Source organism: Muscardinus avellanarius (assembly GCF_963383645.1).
Source record: "Muscardinus avellanarius genome assembly, chromosome: 1".
Classification (NCBI taxonomy): Eukaryota; Metazoa; Chordata; class Mammalia; order Rodentia; family Gliridae; genus Muscardinus; species Muscardinus avellanarius.
The window spans coordinates 196,105,187-196,132,232 of record NC_137786.1 but is presented as its reverse complement, the minus strand read 5'-3'; the positions used below and the strand labels follow the sequence as shown (position 1 = coordinate 196,132,232).

General features: G+C 37.1%; 1 protein-coding gene across 3 annotated transcripts in view; it reads right to left on the bottom strand.

The window, feature by feature from the left end:
* NELL1 (neural EGFL like 1) overlaps positions 1-27,046 on the bottom strand; it is a gene marked incomplete at both ends in the record, with an annotated part of 934,260 nt that overhangs the window by 469,550 nt on the left and 437,664 nt on the right. The gene's annotated exons all lie outside the window — the stretch shown is intronic.

Here is a 27,046-nt window from a genome sequence, read left to right as displayed (position 1 = left end):
AAAATCAGTGTCTCCTCAAGTTGGTGCTCTCACCCATGAGCACATTTCCTGACTCACACACCCTAAGCCAGCCAATGACCCTTTCACAAGAAGAAATAGTTATTATCCTTCTCATTTAGCAGCTCCCCATCAGCATCAGCAACAGTGACAACAGGGCCACCACTTCATGATGATGCAAACTGGCTTTTCTTTCCCCTGGCCTGAGACCAGCTGCTATTGCTGTTATAGCTTAGATGATATGACAGCCTCGCAGTCCATCAGTTTGAGGTAGGGGTGTGTGTGTGTGTGTGTGTGTGTGTGTGTGTGTGTGTGTGTGTGACTGTGTATTATCCTTTCCCTATATTTAGTAAAAGAAATTAAAAATTTTTAAGTTAAAAAACTCAAAACATGCCTTTTAAGAGAAAAAACATCTTTAGGAATGGCAATATAGTAGTCTTGAATAAACAGAGCTGATAACAAAGATAAATCAGTCATCCCACCCTAGGTAAAGGGACGAAGTTTTTGGAAAAAAATATTTAAAATTCCCATGATATAAAAATTATAATAGAATTTTTGTAGGCATTAAAATAACTCTAGAGCTGGGGAGGCAGCTCAGTGGTAAAGAAGTAGCCCAGCATGTGTACAATCCTGGTTCTCTCCCCAGTGCTGGACTGATGGAAGGAAGGAAGGAAGGAAGGGAAGAAGGAAAGAAGGAAGGAAGGAAGGGAGGGAGGGAGGGAAGGAAGGAGAAAAATATCCTTCCTTTAAGATATATGTTTATATCTACTATCTATTTCAGAGACATGCCTGAAAGCTACAAGAAAATTTTAAAATGTACCCATAGAAGAGAGGGGGGATGAGGTGGAGTGGGGGAGAGAATGAGAGAAAAGTTGGGTAGAGACAAATGTAATTGAGAAATAGTTATTTATTAAATGGTACTCTAAAAAATTACTAGGGAGAAATGCTGGAGGGAGCAAATAGGACAACAGTACAAACAATGATGGCCTTTTCCACCTCTTTATAAATCTATGCTAGGAGCACCTGTTTCAAAGAGCCCCATTAGTAAGTTCCATTCACGTTTCCAAGCATTGCTCTCCTACCTTGGCCGTGGCAGGGCAGGAACATGCGAGTGTTTTCACTGTGAGCCCCAGGTGGCAGTGCTTACCTGGGTGGCAGCTGGGCCATCTGATGCTCCCTTTACTCTCAGGGGCTCAGTTGGCCAAGAATGATGTCAGTGAAGATTGAAGAGATGAGAAAGGCTTGGCTATGCCTTCCATGGTACATAGGTGAAGACACAGAATAAACAAAGGACACTGACAAGTTGAAGGCACTTTGGAAAAACATGCAAGGAAAAGTGACAAAAAGACCATGAGCATCTAGGAAAGAGCACGCATGATGCAAACTGTCATAAAGATGGATAATAAAAAAAAGTAAGAAAGGGAAGGAAGGAAGGAAACCACTGGGGAAGGATGACCATAGGAAAGACACATGGATTGAAATGGCCCTAACTATAAATGTGATTTCGTGTAATGAAAAAGTGGCGTTAGGAACCAGAACTTAGGAGAGCATCAGGAAGGTGAATACAGGTCACATCGAGGCAGGCTTTGAAGGTCATGCTATTAACACGACTTCATCCTGAAGACAATGGAAACACAAATTGCTTGGGGTAGCAATTACTTTTGTAGGGGGGAGAGTAAATGTATTTTTACCTCATTGTTTGTGTGTGAATGGTACTGGGAATTGAACCCAGAGGCATTCTACCTCTGAGCTACATCCCCAGTTCTATTTTATTTTTATTCTAAAAAAGGATCTTGCTAGGTTGCTGAGAGTCTACATTGTTGAGCCTGTCCTTCAGCCTGACATTCTTTTGTCTCAGCCTCTCAAGTACTGAAATTTCCAACAGGACCCACCTCTCCCAGCTTCTCTCATTCTTACACATGAATGAGATGGATACATCTATTGAGTAGAGTGATTTTTGGGTCACTTGGTTCACTTTTGTATAAGAAATGCATAAACTAATATGAAATTATTAACGTGTTTTCAGCTAGAAAATAGTAACGTTTGCTGGGGAATTTTTAAATCAATATTCTGGAAGCAATGAAAAGAGTAGATCTGATAAACAGGAGAGCATCAGTGACCATGTGAAGAATAACAACAGTACCATGCAAGTAAAAGTTTGGCTACAGATGTTTGATAAGTGGATTGAAAGCATTCCACTTATCAAAGATCTTGGAGCTGGGATATTCTGCCTAGTGGTCAGTTTGTTGAAGTTTATGATTTGGGGGCCCAGAAAAGCTAAGTAATAGCAAAGTCAAAAGCAAAGAAATAGTTATGCAAGTGAAGATGTCTATAGTCCCATAGGTAAAAATCTACTTGGCTAGAATTTTTCCCAGAATGATGATAGATCTTTACATGAAAATGATACCCAAAACAGCTAGATACTGAAGATGTCAATAAAGGATGGGGAATGCCCAGGATATTTGTCACTGACAATAACTGGAACAGGTGGATAACAGGTGGTATGAACAGATGGTGGCTGAGACTTAACAACAACAACAAAAAGAGTCCTGTATGAGGAAGGAAGAAATCACTCTAGATGCCACAACATTGTCTTTAATAAGCTGGCTAGCTGGACATGGTGAAACATGCCTGCATTTCCAGTATTTGAGAGGCTAAGACAGGAGAATTACAAGTTAAAAGGCAGCCTCAGCAATGTAGCAAGCCCCTTAGCAACTTAGTGATACCCTGTTTCAAAATAAAAAATAAAATAGGGCTGGGGTGTAGGTAAGAGGTAGCATTCCCCTGAGTTCAATCCTCAGTATAAAGAAGTGAAAGGAGAGAAGACAAAGATGAAGAAGAAGCTGGTGCTGCCTCTGGAGAAACAGCAGCCTCTGCATAGAGAACTGTGTCATTAGGGGAATTCAAGAGAATTAAGACATGGAGGCATGTCCTGTGAAGAGTCTGAGGATGTAGGGGCTTTTTCTAAACAATGAATAAAAGTTCCAGTATATAGGGGAAGATAAATAAATCAGTCCAAAAAACCTGTAACACAGAACTGCGAGGAGGAGTTGGAGGAAGGCAGGTTTTGAAAAGGCCTGGTACTTTGTGCACTGAGCAAAGACTATAGAGACAGGAGGCAGGAGGGTCCCAGCAGGCCCAAAGGATGATCTGAGGCACAGGAAAGGCCAGATGAGGCTGGTCTACGGTTTAGATCAATGAGTTCAGTTGGCAAACGGGCCAATTTGAATGGTAGTAAGTGATTTTAGGCCAAAGAAAAGGCACAACTGGGAGTTACTAAACCATGACAACTAAATAAACCTCCAAGGAAACTCTGCCCAGGTGAAAAAAGATAGATTTTGTTCAGAATAACCATCAGTTTGCCAGTTGAGTCTCAGTGTGGGGCCCCGGCTTCAGTGACATGCTCCAGTAGGCTCAGGCACACATATGAAAGCAGTCACATCATCTCCCCAAATCCACTTGCTTTACATCAGTCACCTGTTAAAAATATCTGCACCAGGGAAATCATCGAACTTTAAAATTCAGTCTTTCTGTATCCCTGAAACAATATTAAACTTTCACTAGCACACCGCTGTCTGCCTTCACTCATTTTTTCTGTAGCTTATAGGAAATAAGACGTATGCTCCAAATTCCAAGCTGTCTCTTCTCTTTTTCCACCAGGTCACCAAGAAAAGAATCTTCTGCCTGTTTAGACCTCTGAATTAGATCTGCTCCTAGCTTAATTTATATTTTTAGAGGCTCCCACCCTATATACGCCCCCATTCCAAACCTTACCACTTACAGCTCACCCTCATGTCCTGCACCAACCAGGTCTCTGCATGATGATTATTAACAACAGATAAGAAGATCTATGTACAACTATCTTGCTACATATATGATGTTGCTCATGTTCATTTTATTTTTTGGCTTCCTTTTCTACAAAACTGCTATTTTCTAAAAATATTATTGTGTGGGTTTGTTTTTGAAAAATAATTTATTGAATGTGTACAGTGCATAGCAATGCAGCGTGGCCTCAATTTTTCTCTTTCTCTCTAGAAAGCAGATATTATTGTTAAACGTTTCAGGAAATACACAGTGCTTCTATGTGCCAGACACTGTTCCAGTCTTTTTATGTGTTTTTACTTTTTTTGTGTGTGGGTCTAGAAATGGAACCCAGGGGCATTTGACCATCAAGCTACACCCCCTGCCCTATTTTTTATTCATTAACTTGAAACCTGGTCTCACTGAGTTGCAGAGCGCCTCACTAAGTAGCTGAGGCTGTCCGCGAACTATGATCCTCCAGGTCTCAGCCTCCCGAATGCTGGGATCACAAGCGTGCACCACCATGCCCGGCTATGTGTATTTACTTTTTAATATTCACAAGGACCCCATGAGGAATTGGCACTATTCATCCCACTTTACAGACTGAGAAAACTAAACCATAGAATAGTTAGAAAACTCGCCAAGATTATCCATCTATTACCCATAAAAGCCAGTTGTAATGCCAATCAGCCTGCTTCAGAATGCTCAATCATTCTTAACCACTGAGCTAGCTTCTTGGGAGCTTCTATTCCCTCTTTTTTGCCTCCTACTCCCCATGAACATTTCTACTCTTCCCATCCTACCAACTGGTTGTCACTAACAACCAAAGTTCTGAATTACTGAGTCCTAGTAATGGGCTCAACCAAGAAAATGAGTAAGCAACTTAGTAAATATTATGTACTGAAAAATATTAATCGCATCGCCTTGAAATATTCAGTGCCATTTCTCAAAATGCTCCTTCTGCCTGGGATGCTCTTATCACCTGTCCTTTTAGCAAATTTATTTTGGTCCTTCATAGCCCACCTAAAATTCCCTCTACGAAGAGTTCTGCCTTTAAATCCTCCATCCTTCCACTGGATCTCCCATGGCACTTTATATATGCTGCTAACTTAGGACCTACCCTGATAGAATCATCATATCTTTTTCTCACCTTCTATAAAGTTAGCTTCTATGAAGATAAATTTCATTGTCAATGTGCATATGACTACTCCCCTGCTGGTCTGTTCTTTTCAAACATAAGGACTGACATGCATTTCTTTGTTCCTAACACATAGTATACATAGTATATAATAAGAAAGATGGGCTGATATACTTGAAAATAAGTGAATAAGGATGAATAATTGGATAGAAAGATAGCTGGATGAATAAATGATAAACACAGTTGTGGGTGAGACCTGTGATGAATGTCTTATATATTAAAATTAAAATCAGTATTAGAGGTCTGGTCAAATAAGACTTGGCCTTATAGTGACCACTTTCTCTACTGCATAGTCCCTTAGTTAGAAACTCATAAAAAATTCAAAAGTGTTTGCCCTCAAAAATTGAAAATGAACTTCTATAAACTATCACCCATTTCTATATAAGCTTCTGTGTGTTTGCTAACAGCTTTAGAAATAACCTCATTTATTCACTAAGTCCTTTTTCTTCAGATAACTGAGTTATTTAAGCCAGAGTTACGTGAAGGTCAGTTATAAACTAGCTGAAAACTCCTTTAGGTATAATTTATAATGCTAAGAAAATTTTCTGAGGCCTTTATTTAAGCTGCTTAAATAGCAGGGTAAAATCTAATGTGTAATATGATAAATTTCTCAAATATAAAAGACGAAGGGGATGTTTATCAGTGAGATGTTTAGCCACAAATGGACTCCCTGACATTGTCTGAGGTAAAATATATATCATATAAGTATCTGCAATTTATTGAACACCTCTTATATGCCAGGAAGTAAATATGCATTAGCTTTTATCCACATGATTCTACAAGGCTTGGAAACCTGACAAGGCTTCCCAATATCATAAGGCCAACAAGGGGCAGAGTCAAGGTTGAAATGCAAGTTGATTTTGCTTTGAGGCTCCCTTTCTTTTAATTGTAGGACACTCGTGAAGAAATGGAACCTAATAATACAGTTGATTAGGAAAGAACATACATATATATCCTTTATCTAGGTGAAATTCTGTCATTTCCCTTCAAAATCTTGGAGGTTTTGTCTCACACTCAAATCCCACCTAGTACAAATAATCTCCTCATTGGACACACTCACAAAGATGTTTATCTAAAGAATAGGTGAATATTAATATTTCTTTTTTATGAGTTGATATGGAGAGATTACTTTTTCTAAGATTTTCTTGATGCATTATGCATCACAATGAGATTAAAAGTGATGCCAACAATATGCGTACACTGTACTTGATGTATTTCCCTCCATTCCACCTGCTCTTTACTCCTCCCTCCGCACAGATGTGAGATTGGTTGTGATACTTTCATATATGGACATAGAATTATTTGAACTGTTTTCTTCCTCAGTCCTCCCTTTTCCTTCCTCAACTCAATCCTCTTTGTTTGGCAGTGAACAAATTAGAAAGGTGAAGGGTCAACAGACTTCTTTGTACTATAATAGTTCTCACCCCTCCTGATTTGTCCTCTCAAGATACCAAGTCTTTCCATGAACTCAAGTGCACATAACTGGAAATTGACAGTTTAGCCCAAATCCCGACCTCCAGTTCACTGCTGTTTATCAGAAATATGTTACCACCATCAACATAAATGATCTTTTCAATAGAGCCAAAAATACCTCTCTTAGACCTGAAGAAATAAACACTGAACAAGCAAATAGGGAGAACTCCAGTGCCTCTGTTCCATTATTTATGATCCGTATCACGGCTATATTTTTCTTACCCTCTCAGAAAGGGGTTTTAACCATAATTTTGTGACTAACACTCATGCTATCAACCACAACAAACGACATCATTGGATACTGGAAAGATGGACTAGCCTTTATAAAGCCAGTGGAGACCAATGTTTCTGGGCCATTTAACAATCATTCTTTGGCCATTTCTCTTCTTTGTGGACTCTTTATTTTCTGTATCATTGTACATCTCAAATTACACAAAGTGTCAAAATGGAAGATGAACTCAGAAATCAAGGTAATTGGCTCACGAATACACCATCTTCCATAGAAAGCCCAGCCTCCCTTTGCTACTACAACAAGATAAAAACAAGTGTTGAGAAACTGCCTGCCCTGACAGCCTCCACTTCCAAATATGGATAATATGACAATCTGGTCACAATAAGCATCCCTCTGGCTCACACTTATTCCAGGAAAAGGCCAACCACAGAAAGCCCTCCACATCTTTAATACTGAGCAAGTCTTTCCTGTGTTTACTTGTGTGTCTCTGTTACTGTGATATGAACCCATTCTGCCTCGAGCTATACTCCTATCCGTATTTTTTTTTATTTTGAGATATGGTCTCATTAATTTGCAGAAGGACTCACTAAGTTGCTGAAGCTGGCCTTGAACCTATGATCCTATTGTTTCCATGCTCAGCCCTTCCTGTTTTTAAATATCCCTAAGAAGTCTGCTTTTTTCTTTACAGTTCACTAGGGACTATCAATGTTCCTAGCTACCAATTAGAAAGTCCCCCATTTCCCAAATCCCACCTTATAAAATGTTTACCAATCACAGACCACCTCATTTTTCCTTTTTTTATTCTATGAAACTTTGGACTTCTGAACCATGCAGAAAAAAACAATGTTGGCAAATGGATTCCCTTGCTACAGTTTAGGAATAAATAGCCTATTTTGTCTCAAGCCTGGTTTTGTTTCTTTTAAAATTTATATGACTAACCATAAAAATACGCATTCTAAATATAGATCGATATATGTTTGTATTATTTGTAGCTCAGGACTTCTGTTCATGATAAGCCATTAAATGCTGAATAATATAACCAGGCATGGTAGTGCACACTTGTAATCTGTAATCATAGTACTTGGGAAGTTAAAATGGAAACATCACTGGTTTGTGGCCAGTCTCAGCAACTTAGTGAGGTATTCTGCAACATGAAGACACTTGTTTAAAAATAAAAAATAAAATAAAATCAAAAGGTAGGGTGTAGCTCAGAGGTAGAGTTCCCTTAGGTTCAATCCCCAGTATTTTCAAAAACAAAAACACACAGTTAAAACACTCCAAAGGTAGAAAGAGATTCATCCACCGTTACTTTTCATTCTAATCTAATTGATAATGTTACTGAATGCTATTAAATTTTTAGATAAATTTCAGGAAACAACCACTTTGGTCATTTTTATACAGACCACTTACTCTCCTTGAAGATATGAATGAAAAGTGAAACATACTCGTGTAATTAACCCAATTTCTAATTCTCCACTACATATTTTACTTCTGCAATCCATTACACCTAATATTGCTCTTGACCCAGGATGAATATTGGATTGTTGTACTCAAAATACATAATTTTTGTCCACAGCATTGCTTCACTCTGAACAATTACATTAAAACAGCTAGCACTCTCAGCATTTTTATGTTTTCCATCCCTCATTCCTTCCAGAGGGGGGAGTACAGGAAGCTCCACTCCCCCGCCCTGTTTTTTTTTTTTTTTTTCATCTCTAACACTTATACACTGGCTATGTCCTGTCTGTATGCTGTGATATTGACTAGCCTCTTTAAATTCACATAGATGCTATCTTCAAATGATAAATTGTAGTAGGTTACCCATATAATTGATCTCAAATTCCCTATGCCCCCAACAACCTTTAACGGTGGCATTTTGAAGAACTTTGTACCTCTTTGAAAAATTACATGCTGATGAAAATTCTGATGGGGGAATGTTTCCTTTCCCTAAAAATAAGTCTCGAATCTCCCAAGAGGCATGAACATTGACTTCTATAAACATTCTGAATATATACGCTTAAAAAATTAGACATAAGCTATGTATGAATAGCAGTCCATGGTAAGAAACTAATACTCTCTCACTTGGTATCAGGAAAAAAATTGTTTTTACTTGACCTACACATGCAGTATAAGATAGTGTGAAGTCGAGGAAAAATGACTTGTTGATATCAGTACAAATCTGTTGAATTTGTCAGGCTTATTACGGTTTACCCAGGCAGAAGTCAAATGTAAGAGTAGAAAGGACATCTATGGGCTTTAAATGGTCATATTTAGGTTTGAATCTGGATTTAATCACTAGATTTATTATTTTAGGCAAATAACTTGTTGGATCCTCACTTTCTGTACGTGAAACCCTAAATGAACCTTGTAGAATAACTATGATTAATTAATGAAAAATAATCAGTATTAATTAATGTAAAAATATTACTCAATATCCAGAGATACAGAGGTACTCTGTCAACGTTATTTATTTTCTAGATTATTATTTACCTAGAATCTGCTATGCCAATTTGGGGGAGCTAAGGGAACTGGTGATTGAAATCAGGGGCTTTCTACCTCTAAGATACACATTCAGCCTATTTTATTTATTTTGTTTTGTGTTAAAACAGGGTCTAGCTGGGTTCCTGGGAGCCTTGCTAAATTGCTGAGAGTGTCTTTAAAGCTGAAATCTTCTTGTCTCAACTTCCTAAGTACTGGGATTGCACACATGTGCCACAGTGCCATGCGCTAAGTGTCTTCTGAAGCATATACTCTGAGTCATGACCCTTTGGATATGGTCGTGGCCATCAATAAACTTCTATGGCCAGGTTTATAAAATCTGAAACAGTAGATTTCATTAGAAATGCAAAATATATTTAGCAACACACATACACATACATAGCTACTAGGATTCACAGGAAATAAGTTGTCTTCATAGAAAACTGATAAACAATATACTTTTGAAATTAAAGGGGACAAATTATAAAACGTTTGTTATGGGTAGATATACAATGTCTCCTGAAGAGCCCTTGTATTAATATTCAAAGTTGATATAATTAAGTCATGAGGGTTGTCATTTCATCAGAGGATAAAGCCACTGTAATGAATTTACTGGGTAATAACCTAGGCAGGTAGGGTGTAGATGAAGAAGGTGGGTCTCTGGGGGTTGACCTTAGGACTGTGCTTTTCTCTTTGAATCCCCTTGCTTGCCTTCTCTTGTTTGGCTCATGTTCATGTCTGTTCCTTTCTCTTTCTCTTCCTCTTCCTCTTCTCCTTCTCCTTCTTCTTCCTCTCTTCCTCTCTCCCTCTCCCTCTCCTTCTCTCTCTCTCTTTCCCTCTCTCTCTCTTCTCCTCTATCATGCCCTGAGCTCATACCTTGGCCTCACATGGACTGAAACCTGAAGTCTCCAAAAAACTGGGCAAATAAATTTGTCTGCCTCTAAATTTTGTGGCTATTTGTTCTGGATTATAGCAGTAAGAATATTGGCAGACAACTTACATGTAAACCAATGACTACAAAAGTTTTTCTATAAAGACTAGGGAAAAAATGGCCTTTTGAAGCATGTTTCTATTAGAACTGACCATCTCTGCCACTGTAACATGAAAAGAGCCTTAGACATTGCATAGATAGATGGATGTGACTGTGTTCCAGTGAAACTTTATTTATAAAAACAGCAGACCAGATGTGGTATAAATGCCATAATTGGATGACCTTAATCTAAAAGAAAGCAGAGGGCCTGGAGTCAGAGTCTTCTTTACTTCTTCCTGCTATATTCATGCTGACTCTGGTATTCAAAGTACTTTTACATTCATATAGTTTCACAGCACATCAATTTTGAAATACTCATAAATAATATTAGGGCAAGACAGAGGAGTTCTTGGCCTTAAAATTATTTTTATCTTACAAATAATGATAACATTTGTCAGTATGATATTGATAAAATAGAAAATAAATATATATTTTCATGAATTTTGGCAATTTGCTATAATTTATAACACTGGTATCTGGTGAAATTTTTATCCCTTTTTTTCAATCACACATGCGCTAAATTTTTTAGGAAGAACTAAAAAGCAACTCAAGCAAAAAATATTTTTAAAAATGTTTCAGAATATGAACATAAAACATCCTCTTCCTATCTTGTTCTATACTTGAAGTTTAAATGTAAAACTGTTGGTTCTAATTGTTTGTCTTTAGGCTATGAATTAAAAAGAGAACTTTCATTCTGCTACCTACAGTGTCAAAGCCAAGTTTCATCTTTACTTAAAAAGCATTTCATTAAGGCCCAGTAATCTACTTGTTACTCATCCTTTTTTCTCTTGAACTTAAATTTTTCCTCTATCAACCAATAAAACTGGAGCTTCCACTTAAAACTCTTGCTGAATTTTAAGCCAAACCCCATGTTAGAATTAAAGATTGATGAAGGATTAATGGATTACTATCAGAGTAAGTGAAAACTTCTAGGATGGATGATGAAGGGGTTCAAATTTATGAAGTGCCACTGGAAATATTAACGCATCCAAATGATGGAAGTGAATTGGTGGCAATGACCTTGAGAATATCCAGTCAACTCACAGTCCTCCATGTGAACAGTTAGGTTTTTTCAGGTGTTGGGAAATGACATAATCCCACCTTAAAAGAATGGTGAACAAGGCACTTGCCATACATAGAATTCACAGATGTCCTTCATTCATTAATTGGATTCCTTCATTCAACAGGATATTCACTAAAAATAGAGGGGAGATGAGTATCTACCTTTCAGGAGTTCCTAAGTATAAACATATAAACCACAACTACTTTATGGTATCCCTGACTTTACTTTTATCCCCAAAGCCCACTTCCCCACAGCAACCTAAGTCACTGTTTGGGGGCAACTATAAATAAAGTCACAAACCCCTCTTTTAAAACATTCCTTTGCAACCAGGCATGGTGGTACAAGCTTATAATGCCATTATTTGGGAGGCTGAAACAGGAGGATCATGGGTTCGCAGATAGCCTCAAATACTTAAGTGAGGACCTTTGCAACTAAGTGAGACCTTGTTTCAAAATAAAGGATAAAAATAGGACTGGAGGTATATCTCAAAGGTAGGATGCCCCTGGGTTCCATTCCCAGTAACACACACACACACACACACACACACACACACACACACACACACACACACACACTTTGCTTTCCCATTATATATGGAATGCAATCCCAGTGTCCCAGTCCAAGTATCCTTATATAATCTTCCCTCTACCTGCCTTTCCTCTTTCCCTCCTGTCCCCAATTCTAATCTAGTAATTCAAAATTTTTATCTATTCTTTATACACATAAATCTCATTTCTGTATTGTGGTGTTTATTTATTGTTCCTGCATAGAACAATCTTTGACCAATTCTGGTCCCTTCTCATTCTTCATATGTCAACTCAAAAGCCCCCTTCAAAGAACATGGATAAACAAGCACTTTCCCAGTCATTTTTCATCCTTTGCAATATCTTGAAACTACAGGTTCACTTGCTGGTTTTCTTTGTCATCTGACTCCTCCAGTAGCACACAGGTTCTATTAGCCTATAGACCATTTTTTATGAGATGATGGATCATTACATCCCAGTATTTAGTGTAAAATCACCCATATAATATGCAATAATAAATATTTTATTGAATTTCTGAATGTCTAAATACAGGTACGAATAATGACTAACATTTTTCTAATTTTAAGTTCTAGACACAGTTGTAAATATACTATATGAATTATCTTTACCATAAAGGATATGTAATTTTTATAAGTACTTATAAACCAATTATATATCTGAGGTACTATGTGGTCAAGGTAGGATTCAATAATAGAGAGTCTAACTCTGGAGTATCTGCTCTTAAAAACTGCCACATTGAGAAAAATTTCTAAAGTGCTGTTGACATCTCTGGGGCTCTGAAGCTCCTACCATCAAGGTCTCTTACCCTCAGTATTGTTAGAGGGAGTGGTTACATCAGGTAAAAATGCACAATAGCTGTGCCTTCAAGATAAAGAGAGAAAAACACACCAAGATGATAGCAGTCTGTTATGGTTATAAACCACTTCCTAACAAGAAGCACTCATCTGGACATGGCCACAGTGCTTGTATCATTTGGTATCTCTGCAGAGCTAACCTCACAAACAATCATTCTACCTAGGAATAGAGAAGTCCTTGATCTTAACATGGGAGTCAGATTCTCATCTCTGATTGACTCAGCCCAAAGCCAACTTTATTAATCAACAATCCAAGCAGACAATGCAATGGCTCTTAAGCCAGATACCATGTTTAGGATGCGTTATTATCTTGTTTTATCCACCCAAAAATCCAATGCAGGAGGTGTTATTATAATCACTTCATTACATGAACAAATGTTTGAAATTTTTTGGTTGAATGACTGATTTTACAATGATGCAACAAGAAGGACTAGAAAGCACAAGTGTGGATAACTAGTTACTCCTGTTTGTAAGTTTGACATGTAGATACCCAGAACCCCAGAGCTCAGGACACAATCCTATTGCTATTTATGGTTGTGACCATAAATATGTACAAAAATAAGGAAGAATAACCATCTGCCTAAAACCTGCTACAATCGTATAAATCTACAGAAATTACAATGATAATGCACCTGCCAAGTCATTTCTCCTTTTTAAGCTTCTTTGTATATTTTAAGTGAAATTCTAAATTTGGCAAAGTATTGAGATAAAAAATCAACTTACAAAAAGCAATAGCTCTTCTATACACCGATAATGAATACACTGAAAAATAAGTCCTATTCAAAATAGTTTTAATAAAATAGGAATAAATCTGACCAAGGAGGTAAAACTTCTATAATGAAAATTAAACAACACTGAAGATATTTGAAGATGGAAAGATATCCAATGTTCTTAGATAACTTCAAATTGTACTTACAAAGCAATTTTAATAAATCAGCATGGTATTGGCACAAAAATGTAGACCAATGAAATAGAATATAATACTCAGAATGCTCCTATCCATAACTAGTTGACCTTTGATAAAGAAGCCAGAGACATACCCTTGAGAAAGGATAGTCTTTTAAACAAATGTCGTTTGAAAAACTGACTAAACAAATGTGAAAAAATAAAGTTAAGTTCTAACCTTTCACCTTGCACAAAAGTGAACTTAAGATGGATCAAAGACCTAGAAGTTAGACCAGAAACTTTGAAACTGCTAGAAGAGGGCATAGGAACAACATTCTAACATGTAGGTACCGATAGAAACTTCCTCAATACACCTCAAAGCTCAGGAAATTAAAATAAGAATTAGTGAATGGGATAGCATTAAATTTAAAATCTTCTGCACAGTGAAGGAAACCATCAAAATTTTACAGAGAGAACCTACAGAATGGGAGAAGATACTCACCACCTACCCATCTAATAAAATTCTTAGATCTAAAATATATAGTTTAAAGATCTTAACACTAAAAAAAAAAACAAAATAAAAATTGGTAACTGAAATAAATACTTTTCAAAAGAAAAATCTAAATTGCCAAGAAATATGTGATAAAAATGTTTATCATCTTTGTTAGTCAGGAAAATGCAAATCAAAACACCAAGATTGCATCTCACTCTAGTTAGGATGGAAATCATCAATAATACAAATAATAATAAATGCTGACTAGGATGTGAGGAAATAGAAACCCTGTTACACTGTTGATGAGACTGCAAACTAGTAGTCACTTTGGAAATCAGTCTGGAGGTTTCTCAGAAGATTGGGAACAGCACTACCATATGACTCAAAAATAACACTCCTGGGTATCTTCCCAAAGGAGATAAAATCATAATATTATGATCATACCTGTATATCCATGTTCAGAGCAGCACACTACAATAGACAAATTATGGAACCAGCTTAGGTGTCTGCCAGTTGAAGAATGGATTTTAAAAGTCACATATACACACACAGACACACAGACAGACACTGGAGCTTTTTATGTGAAGCTGGGGATGAATTCAGGGGCATCTACCTCCAAGCTACACCTCCAGCCCGATTTTTTTTTTAATTCTTTATTTTGAAACAGCATCTCACTAAGCTGCAGAGAGCCTCAGTAATTAGCTAAGGCTGGCTGCAAACCTGGATCTTCCTGTCTTAGCCTCCCAAGTACTAGGATTACAAGTGTGTACCACCACACCTGGCTATAATGGAGCTTTAATAAACAATAAAGAACAAAATTATGTCATTTGCAGGGAAATGGGTGGAACTGGAGAACATCATGCTAAGTGAGATGAGCCAGTCACAGAAAATCAAGAGTCATGTTTTCTCTCAAATGTCTACGTTTGAGATGAAATAGTGAAAAGGGAGGCTTCATAAAAATGATGAGAAGACCATTAGAATAGTGGAAGAAAATTGAGAGAAGGAGGGGAGGAGAAAATGAGACTTGAGGAAGGAAACAGACCAAAAAATGCTATATTCCTATATGAAAGCATTACTACCAATCTTACTAGCAGGTGTGGGGCTGGAGGAGGGTGCTAGGGAAGTGAGATGCAGAAGAAAATACAGCAAGAGATCTTGTGTCCATATATGAATCTAACACTTTTTTTTTTGCGGGTCTGGGGATGGAAACCCAGGGACATCCAACCTCCGAGCCATACCCCTGGCCTATTTTTTATTTTTTATGTTGGAACAGGGTCTCAATAAGTTGCGGAGGACCTCACTAAGTAGCGGAGATTGTCCGCGAACTCTGATCCTCAGGTCTCAGCCTCCCAAATGCTGGAATTACAAGCATGCACCACCACACCCAGCTCCATAAATCTAACACTTTGAATCTAACTACAGTGTACTGTTACAATGCACCAATAAAAGTAAGTATAATAATCAGGTGTAGTGGACATTGCCTATAATTCCAGTACTTAGGAGACTGAGACAGGAGGACTGCAGCTTTGAGGGCTGTTTGTTGTAAGTTTCAAAATTAAAAATTAAAAAAGGGCTGGGTGTAGCTCAGAGATAAGAAGCCCCTAAATTTAAACCCCAGTATGACAAATAAATAAATATTAAAAATTCTAAATAGAATTATAAAAATGCTAATCATGTTTGCCTTATATGAAATAACACTTTTAACATAGTATATTTCTATTGTGCCCTTGACAAAGTCATTATTTTACATTTTTTAATATATGTCAGTTTGTACTATACTAAAGGCAGTGAGATAGAGTAATTGGATTCAACTTTAAAAATGTATGGTGCATCATTTCGATGCCTTCAAAACATCTCTGGCACTGCAGGTATAAGCTCACAGGACAATGTGTACAGTCTAAAGTAGAAGTCTTGTATGAAAGGGCCTTCGACTCTGGCTGTGATGGGTCCTGATACCTACCACAGTCCATAGGAAGTGTTCTGAGATTGTGGATACCCTAGTACCAATGGTACCATAATGGATACAACCAGCCATATCAATTGAAGCAAGTTCTTTTTACTCTAAACTCTTTCTTTCAGGAGACTCTTATAAAAGGAAAATTAGCATTGAAGTTTAATGAGGGTGAACAAGTCCCAGCCCCTTAGCCTGGCCTGTGACTACAGACCATCTGAAGCCTCACACTGTAACATCTTCCAGCAATCTGCTTGTATTTACCATATGTCTATTACACTTCAAGATGTTTTCTTCTGTCATCCCCATGGTCTTCATCTTTGCTGTTCTTGACCCTACAAATGGCCACATGAAAGCATGTACTGACTTAATTATAATTTGTGGGTTTGCTATTTCTACTTCACAAAGTAGCTGGCCAGATACCACTCTCATTCACCAGCCTGGTGATTCTGTGACCTGCACCTGAATTGCATTTTCCAAGCCTGAGGCTCTAACCAACATATTCCAGGCCCTGTTCTCTGCATTTTCATTAACCCAAAATCTCAAGGACCCTTAAAGTCTCTATCTGTTCCTTGTTCTCTATTTTCCTGAGCCAGTCTTCTACTAAAATTCAGGCTGTAAGAAAAACAAAGAATAGCAAATACAATTCCAGTACTTGGGAGGCTGAGATAGGATAACAGGTTCAAGACCAGCCTCAGCATTAGCGAGATTCTCAGCAACCAAGGCAGACCCTGTTTCAAAATATAAAATTAAAAGGGCTGGGAATTGGCCGGGCGTGGTGGTGCACGCTTGTAATCCCCGCGCTTGGGAGGCAGAGACAGGAGGATCGCACAGGTTCAAAGCCAGCCGCAAGTGCTGGCATAGGAGATCCTGTTTCCAAATAAAAATATATAAAAAAATAGGTCTGGGAGTGTAGCCTGGAGGTAGAAGGGCTTCCAGGAACCCCAGTACCACCAAAATAAATAAATAAATAAAAAGGGCTGGGAATATAGCTTGGGAGTAGTATGTCCCTGGGTTCAATCCTTAATTACACACACACACACACACACACACACACACACACACAGGCACACACAATAGCAAATAGTGGCAATAATCTCATACTTACCTAGCACTGTGCTATTTGATTTCGCACTTTAAATCCTTAAATAAATATTTTTAAATGGAGGTGGAGGAGGAGCTAAAATATTTTATTTTGAAGAAACTAAGAGAACAAAGACACAGTAAATAAAAATATGAGCTTCTATAGAGAAAGCTAACTAGTTCATTGTTGAGAATTTAATGTACATGAAGGAAATGTTCAGTGTTGAGAACTTTATGTACATAATGTACATAAAGATAATGGATGGAGATAAGTCTATGGAAAAATAGTATCCGAACTCTATTCTGAGAATTTTAAATGCTAAAATAAGATCTTTCCTTTTTTGAGCAGGCCGTGGGAGATGCTGATATTTTAACCATGCTAGATCTGAGCTCTGTCTTAGAAAGATGAATCTAACAGTCTGGGGAGGGTAGATTGGAGGGAAAAAATGAAAGGTGCTTCACTTTTATGCAGACCTTTATGGGAAAACTGTCATATAATGACAGCAGTCTCTCAGCATTTTTAATTACTGTGATTAACTGACAAGGGACCAGTGGGTATTGCAGTCAGTTGCAGACAGAGAGTAATGTTAATATGTTATTTCCACAGAATTGCTTTGGTGCTTTTCTAAATTAATCTATACTTTCAGGGGGAAAAAAGGGGGCTAGTTTCTTTTTTGTTGTTTTTTGTTTTGTTTTTGTCTTTTGATACACTGAGTCCACATCATAAAACAGTGTGTACAAAATCCTGTCCAACCCGAAGAAAGTCCTCTAGAAGTTCAATAGGAAGCCCCAATAAGCTTGTCCTAATTCTGTTGCCTAAAACAAGACCTTTGATGTTGAGTGCCAGACAAACAAATGACCACCACTAGTGGAACTTAGTTGTAATTTCCATGGTGCCCAGAAGCAACATCAATGAAGCACAGAGCTACAAGAGTTCAAGTTGCTGCAAGGAGGGAAATGAAATTTCCATGAGAGCATCACCTTGTGCTTCAGAGTGTGTGTCCTAAAATCAAGCACCTGGGCTTTCTCCCAGTCCTCCCACCTTCTATCTCTGTGGCCTTGAGGAAGTTACTCAACCATCTATGGCTTTTAGTACTACTTAGCTCAAAGAATAATAAGAAATATAAGTGAGATAATTCATGCAAATCACTTATCATAGGACCCAAATGATTTAATTTAATATATTTTTATGAAAATGACTCTGGCTGCTGGATATAGGTCAGATGGAATATATAGATCTTATACTCCATTAAAATGTATGACTACAGTGTACCAATAAAAATTTAAATAAATAAGAAAAGAAAAAAGAAAGGAAGGAAGGAAGGAAGGAAGAAAGAAAGAAAAGGTAGAAGGAGAGCATGGTGTTGCACACCTGTAGTCCCATTACTTGTGAAGCTGAGACAGGAGGAATGTAGGTCAAGGGAAGCCTCAGAAATAAAGCAAGACTTAGTAACCAGTGAGATCCTGTTTCAAATTTTAAAAATAAAGATGGCTGGGGTGTAGCTTGGAGGTAGAATTCCCCTGGGTTCAACCCCTAGTACCACAAAAATAAATAAGAAGTAAAAAAGTATAAAATAGGTCTGGGAGTGTAGTCCAGAGGTAGAAGGGTTTCCAGAAACCCCAGTACCACCAAAAATGAATGAATGAATGAATGAATAAATGAATGAGGAAAAAGATAACAGAAAGTAGGCTGTTTCATTAGCGCACAAAAGAGAACCCAGAAGCTTAAATGTGGAACAAAAGTCGATTTGGGATATATTTTCCAGGTAAACTGAATAGGACTTGCTGGATGAAGTTAAAAATGACTTTCATGCTTCTAGGTTTATCAAGTAGAAAGTGAAATAATATGTCAAATGGGTAAAGACTGCCAAAAACACTTTAGAAAGTTAAAAGTTCAGTTTAAGATGTTGTATTATGAGATGTATTATGAGTTGAGATAGTAATTAAGCTTAAAAACAAAGAGCCCTGGGCTGGGGGTGGAGTTCAGAAGTACAGCATATGCTTAGTATACACTAGTCCTCCAATTTGATCTACAGCACTAGGAGATGAAGGAAAATAATGTCAGTGCTCACAAAAATATTTAAATTGGAGATTAATTTGAGATCAGTTTTCTTTTTGCAACTTTTTTATTGGTACATTGTAGTCCTACATCTTAATGGAGTACATGATGGTAGAGGCATACATACACACATCACTCATTTAGCCCTTCCCAAATTCCCAACCCATTCCCTCCTTCTCATGTTTGGCTTACTGATTGACTTTGATATGTTTATGAATATACATAATGCACATTAGGGAATTTCCCTCTTCTCCCTGCCCATCACCTCCAGTTAGGCCTCCTTATTTGATCATATGTGGTTTCTTCTGCTTTTCCTGGAGTTTCTCCTGTGGCTTTTTATCTCCCTATCTTCCTCATATTAAGAAGAGCATCTGATTTCTAACTCTTTGTGACTGGCTAATCTCACTTAGCATAATGTCCTCCAGTTCTATCCATTTCCCTATAAATGACATAATTTTGTTCTTCTTTATAGCTGAGTAAAATTCCATTGTATATATATTACATAGTTTTGTAATCCACTCATCTGTTGACGGACATCTTGGTTGGTTCCACAATTTCACAATTATGAATTGTGGGACTATGAACATAGATATGCATGCATTAGTTTAGTAGTTTGGTTTCCATTCTTCTAGATAAATACCTAGAAGTGGTATTGCTGGATCATATGGTATGTTCATTTCCATTTTTCTGAGGATCCTCCATATTGTTTTCCAAAGTGGTTGCACTAATTTGCAATCCCACCAAAAATGTATTAGAGTTCCCACTTCTCCACATTCTTACCAGCATTTGTTGTTGTTTGTGTTTTTGATAATTGTCATTCTAGTTGGATATAGGTGAAATCTCAAAGTAGTTTTGATTTGCATCACTCTGACTACTGATGATGTTGAGCATATTTTTATGTATTTATTGGCCATTTGAGACCTGAAAGGCACAAGAAACTAAAAGGTGGATCAATACGTTAAATTGGATTAAACTGAAGAGCTTCTGCACAGCAAAGGATACTATAAAGAACCCCAACAAAGAGCCAACAGAATGGGAGAAAAATTTTGCAAACTATTCCTCCAATAGAGGACTAATATCTAGAATATAAAGAGAACTCAAAAAACTCAGTGCTAAGAAAACAAAGAATTCAATAAAAAATGGGCAAGTGATCTAAATAGGCACTTCACAAAAGAGATCAGTTTTCTTAATAGGAAATAAAATAGAATGAAACAAAAGTAGGACTGAAGCCTAGAAAACAGTGTTTTCTTCTCATTTGGAGAGGAGCCTTCAAAGGTGATTAAGAGTGATCTGAAAAAAGGAAAGGGAGACAGGAGAATGGCTACCTTATCACATGAACAGAGAAGGGTCATTCCAGGGAGAGGGTTGGTGGTCAGCTATGGTGGTGATAGATATCCATCTCCTGGGAGGGCGACATGAATCAGGACATGGTGGATGCTATGCATGAGACTGCAATGGCTTATGGACCAGATGTCCTGTCATTTTGAACTACATTATGATGTGAGACTATAAAGAACCAATAAAATTATATTTTAAAAATAAGGAGACAGGCGTGGTCACACATGCTTGTAATCCCAGCAATCAGGAGGCAGAGACTAGAGGATCGTGGTTCAAGGACAGCCTCAGGAATTTAGCAAGACCATTCACAACTCAGTGAAACCCTGTTTCAAAAAATAAAAAGTTAAAAAATAGGATCAGGGGTGTAGTTCAGAGGTAGAATGCCCCTGGGTTCCATTCCCAGTACTGAAAAATAAATAAATAATAAATATTAAAAAGAATGCTAGGCTTGCAAAAAATAAAGTTTCATAAGTCAATAAGCTTCTGCTATAATCTTGTGCTCTTTTACTTGAATTTTCACTAAGAAAAATAAAAACAAAAAAGATGGAGCCAGTTCTAATAAATGGCCTTGAGAGGATGGATGGGAATGTACACTGAGATGAGATATGGACAAAGAAAGGTGGTTTGTAGGATGAAGGATAATAATGGGATGCTGATGGAAATAATTCACAATTCAGGAGAGAAGATGAAACAGATGACTCAGAGGAAAGAGGTGACAATTCAAGGTGTAAAATCCCTGGACATCTCAGAGGGGAGAGAGTGCAGGGCACAAGGAAGGGCTGGTCTTGGGTGAGGCAGGAGATGCTGGCTGCTGCAGGAGAGAGGAGTAGCTGGGAGATGACATGGGTACATTTGGGGTGAGGAGAGGAGGTAGTGTTCTCAATCTCTTGGTAACACATGAAGAAGATCATAAATTGAAGGTAGGAGTGACAGCATAAAAATAACATATTAGAAGTCTGAGGAAGCCAGATAGGTGGTGCCCCTTGTAATCCCAGCATTTGGGAGGCTGAGACTGGAGGACTGCGGTTCATGGCCGACCTCAGCTACTTAATGAGGCCCCTCACAGCTCAGTGAGACCCTGTCTCAAAAATTTAAAAGGACTACAAAATAGGGCTGGGGTGTTGGGATGGACAATGCTCCTGGGTTCCATCTCCAGTACCATAAAATAAATAAATAAACAAATAAGTAAATAAATAAATAAATAAATATTAAAATAGGATTGGGATTGTAGCTTAAAGGTAAAATTTCCCTAGTTTCAAACTTCAGTACCACTACCAATAAAATAAAATAAAATAAAATGGAAAAGGTAGAAGCAATGGATTAAAAATTTCAATTAGGTTACAGATATGTGTGTGTGTGTATGTGTGTGTGTGTGTGTGTGTGTGTGTTTGTGTGTGTTGCTATGAGGAGCAAGGAAAATGTGTGGCTTTAATTGACCTAAGGAATACCAGTAAGATTTAGTTTCCCATTATCAAAATGGAAACAGTAACAATGGTATCTAACTTTCTAGCAGTGTGTGTGTTACTGGGGGGTGTTAATCATCAAAGCCAAAGACAAATGGAACAATGAAAAATAGATAATTCATGTGCAATAAAAGGGAGTAAGCTCCTTAATACATAAAAGTTCACAGAAACCAATAAGAATAAAAGGGTTAAAATCAAAACAGAAAAATGAATATAGATGTAAAATATTTTATAAAAAACAACAGAAGTACTTTTTGGATGCTCAAAGATGCTCAAAAAAAGAACAAGTTAACAAAAAAAGAATAGGCTTTATCTGCATGTGTGTGTGTGTCTGGGTGTCTCTGTGTGTGAAAGTGTGGATATATATAATATTTATCAGATTGCTAAAGATCAAATAGCTCAAAAGTACTCTATTGGTGAGAATGTGAGAAAGGATGTATTATCATGTATTACTATTTTTTTGGTGCACTGTATTCATACATCATAATGGGATAAAAAAAAAACTTGTGTAGACATACACGCACACATCCCCCACGTCATCCCCACCCCATTCCCTCTCCATCCCTCATTCCCATGCTTGGCTTAGTGGTTGACATAGATATGTTTGTTTAAGTACCTCATGTGCTTTAGAGTTTCCTTCTTCTCCCCTCCCATCCCCTCAGTTAGGTTCCCTTGTTTGCTCCTCTATAGGATCTCCTGTTTCACCTGGAGATCCTCCTAGGACCCATTTCACCTTAGCTTTCACATATTAGGGAAAGCTTTCAATTTTTTACTTTTTGCAACTGACTAATCTTGCTTAGCATATAAACTGTTACAAATTCTTTGGAAGCCAAGTTGGAAATATCTACCAAAATGTGAAATATGCACACCTTTGATACAACAACCCGCTTATGTTATCTACAGGTAAACATATACATGTACCATGTGCACAAAGAGATAGATACAAGGATACTCACTGAAATATCCTTTGTAGAAGCAAATGTGTATGGGAGGAAAACTGAGATTCCCCAGTATTGGTGTGGTTTAATAAATCATACCATGGCCACCCAAAGGAATATGATAGATATTTAAAAGGACATGGGACTATTCCATTTCCTATAAAGTGGAAAAAGAAACACTTAGCAACATGTATGTTTCTAGTTATACAAATAGAAGGGGACATGTGTGTGTTAGTAGATTATAGATTGATTGATTGATTGATTGATTGATAGTTTTCCTAAATAAACATACCACGTGACTGAAAGAACACCAAAACAAGTAATTATTTCTAAAAAATGTCACTGGAGTCTACGATAGACAAAAGGCAGACTTAATTTTACTCAATAATACCCAAAGTTGGATTTTTTTTTGGTGGTACTGGGGTTCCTGGAAACCCTTCTACCTCCGGGTTACACTCCCAGACCTATTTTTATATTTTTTATTTGGAAACAGGGTCTCTTCAGCCAGTGCTGCTGGCTTCGAACCTACGTGATCCTCCTGTCTCTGCCTCCCAAGTGCGGGGATTACAAGCGTGCGTCACCACGCCCAACCAAAGTTGGATTTTAAATGATGTCCTGTGATGTTCTTTTATTTTTTGTAATTTTTTTAATGTTACGGCTTTTTATATTAAGTTTTTATTGAACATAAATGGTATACATTTAAACTATACTTGGTGCCCCCCCCGCCTCTGGTTTCCCTTCCTCCCTCCCACCAATGATTATCCAGGGTAACCATGTCATATTCATAATTTTTCACATATTCAGGTGTAGACCCTCATTAATCAAGTTCAGTCTTCCTCCTCCCCTATCTTTCCATTCAAGCTTTGCTGGTATTTCCCCTCCATTACCTGGAATACCACTGGTATCCTCTATGTTCCCTAGTTTGGGGGTTCTTTTAAAAAATTATATTGTATTAAAAGGGGAAATAAGACAAAACAACTACCCATTTTTTCAATATAGGAACATAATAAGAATTCATCAAGGTTATACTTGTAAGGCATTTAGCACAGCATAGCACATTTCAAGGTTTTAAGAAAATATTTGCTATCAAGAATATTAAAATGTTTGCTACTACTGGGATTTAGACTCTAATTATTAGTTTGTTATGTTGTAGAAATAAACACTTATCCAATATTTCAAAATCAAGTGTATCCTCTTTTCTCCAAATAACCTTCTCAACCAGAAATCACATTCCAAAGATGCCATCACTCCACTATGTAAGGAACTCCTTTCACTCCTAAGTGGCATTCACAGGTAGGAACCAATGACAACTGCCCCTTCACTCTTCCAGAACTTTACTTCCAATGTCTTACCTTCTGCTCATTCTTCACACCACATTTCCCAAAGTAAGGAAAGTATTTATGGATGTGAATTTACTTCAAAATGCACTTGTAGCTACATGTATAGCTTGTCATACAGTGCTGTATTTAATCCTACACATTAATTCTAAATAATGATAATAATTTGAAATAATTTTACATATAATTTCCTTGAGCAAAAAAGGTTTTTAAGGATATTAATTTAATATGCATTTCTGAGTAGCTAAGGTTTCTCAGTTTGTTGAAATATTTGTCATTCTTTAAGAGATATATTATATTAGATGTCAAAAGGTGTAGCCTGAATACTTTCAGGTTTAGAGTTTTACTGATGTTTTCTGTTATCATTGTTGGTAATTTTCCATGAACATTTGAAAAGAAGGAATAGTTAAAGTACAGTTTTGAGATACAGCTATTAATTCATCTTGATGAACTGCTAAATCCCTATGCACTTATTTATCTTCTATTTTCTTTTTTTTTTTACAAACTGAGAATGCTGTGTTAAGACCTACCATTGCAATTACATTTCTGTCAATGCTCTGGCTTCTCTAAGAGATTCTGCTTTATGCCTTCTTATGTCTTATTGGTAAACAAAGACTCATATCTATTATGCTCTTATTATGGATTTTGCCTTTCATCAATATTAGGTTCCTATTCTCATTTCTGGTAATGATTTTTGTCTTGAATCTTATTTTCATAGATGTTAGCACTACCTCCCCTGCATTTTTTCTGTTCCAGTTTGCTTGCCATGCCTTTGCTCATATCTGAGATGTATAGCGTTGTTCAATAGTGTTGATATTTTAAATAGAAGTACAAAGTTCTAGCCTCATAACATGAAAGCAAAGCCATTGATGTTTAATTTATACCAGAAAGTCTCCCTTTTGTTCTTTTACATTTCCCTTTCTATAATGTTAGCTCTATCGTAATTTTTTTCATCCCTTTGCTTTTATTGAATGGACTTAGTTTGCCTATGCCTGCCATGGTGATTTAGAAGACTACCCTTCCATCTTTAATTCTTATTTTTTAATTGTGGTACTAGGGATTGAACCCAAGGGCATTCTACCTCTGAGCAACACCTCCAGCACTATCTTTATTTTGAAACAGGGTCTCACTAAGTAGCTGAGGCTGGTAGCGAATTTTTGTCTCAGCCTCCCAAGTACTGGGATTACAAGTGTGTGCTACCACACCCGCTCCATTTTTAATTCTATTAGTATTTTACTCTCAGATTTTCAAATAGAGAATCCTCAACTCTACACTTTCTCCACACAGACAGACGTGTGTGTGTGTGTGTGTATGTGAGTGTGTGTGTGAGTGAGTGTGTGTGTGTGAGTGTGTGTGTGTCTAGGTAGAAAGGTATATAAGGATGAATATATAGATATAGGGTAATAGAAGGTATTAGACTCACATGCAAAATCTAAAATCTAGCTCACTTTTACTTCCCAGGGTTTCACTTCCCCATGTGAAATACAATACTATTTCATTCTACCATGGCACCTATTGCCTATGGAATATTTTTTCCTTACAATTACATTTTCTTTTTACTAGATTTTGCTTAGAATTAATTTACATAAAACAATGATACAAGTTTCATTCTAAGAGTAAGCAGCTTCATGACTCATTTCTGTCTTTTTAATGAAGTCATTACTTCATTTTTTTTTTTTTTAGTGGTACTGGGGTTCCTGGAAGCCCTTCTACTTCTGGGCTACACTTCCAGACCTATTTTTTGTACATTTTTTAAATTTGGAAACAGGGTCTCTAAGCCAGCGTGGCTGGCTTCGAACCTGCGCGATCCTCCTGTCTCCACCTCCCAAGCACGGGGATTACAAGTGTGCGCCACCATGCCCCGGCTCATTACTTGACTCTTGAACCCTTTATTTCCAGTTACCAACTGGTATGGAAAGTGCCTTTTACCACATATGTTTTCTGAATCCTTAGACTTTCTGTTGTAATCAAATATAAAAAACAATTTGACTGGATAAGTATCTATTAGAACACATAATTTTCTCCACCAAACCACAGTATGGCTTTTCTTTTTTTTTTTTTCTTTTATCATTTGATATTACGTTTTGCAGAGGAAAAGACTAGAACTCACCTAGCTGTTGTTTCTGTAAGACTATACTTTCATTTTCACTTTTATTTCTTCCTCTATGAAATTTTGTAGAATTTTGAAATTGTTCATCTTTGGGGAAAAATCATAAGAATTCAGCTAGGTATAAGACTTTTGTTGCTGTTACCTGAACTCATTGATATATATATTTCAGGTTTGTAAATGTATATTTTATCAGTTCATGCTATTTTTCCATTTAAAAAGCACTATTATAGTTGCATTTTAGCTAATAAATTTTTGCATGTGTGTGTGGTACTGTTGATTGAATCCAGGGACATTCTACCTCCAAGCTACGCCCCCAATGTTTTGTTTGTTTTGAAACAGGGTCTTTCTAGGTTGCTGAGGGCCTCACTATGTTCCTGAGGCTGTCCCAAATCTGTCATCCTCCTGTCTCAGCCTCTCAAGTACTGGGATTAGAGGCATGTACAATCACATCCAGTTCTATGTACTACTTTTTAACCCAGTTTTTTTTTCTTTTTTTGTTCTTTTCTTTTGCTTTCTAAGGCAAATTCTCAATTTTGAAATATCTACCATGTATTATATTTTCTACTTATTTGTTACTCTTTATTGTTACTTATTTGTGTTACAGTGTGGAAATTTTAATCCTGCTCTTGAATTTCCACTATTATTGCAGTAGTTTTCCCCTCAGTTGATATGTCTATCATTTTAGATTGTGCTTTGGCTTATTGGCTTTTTATAGCAT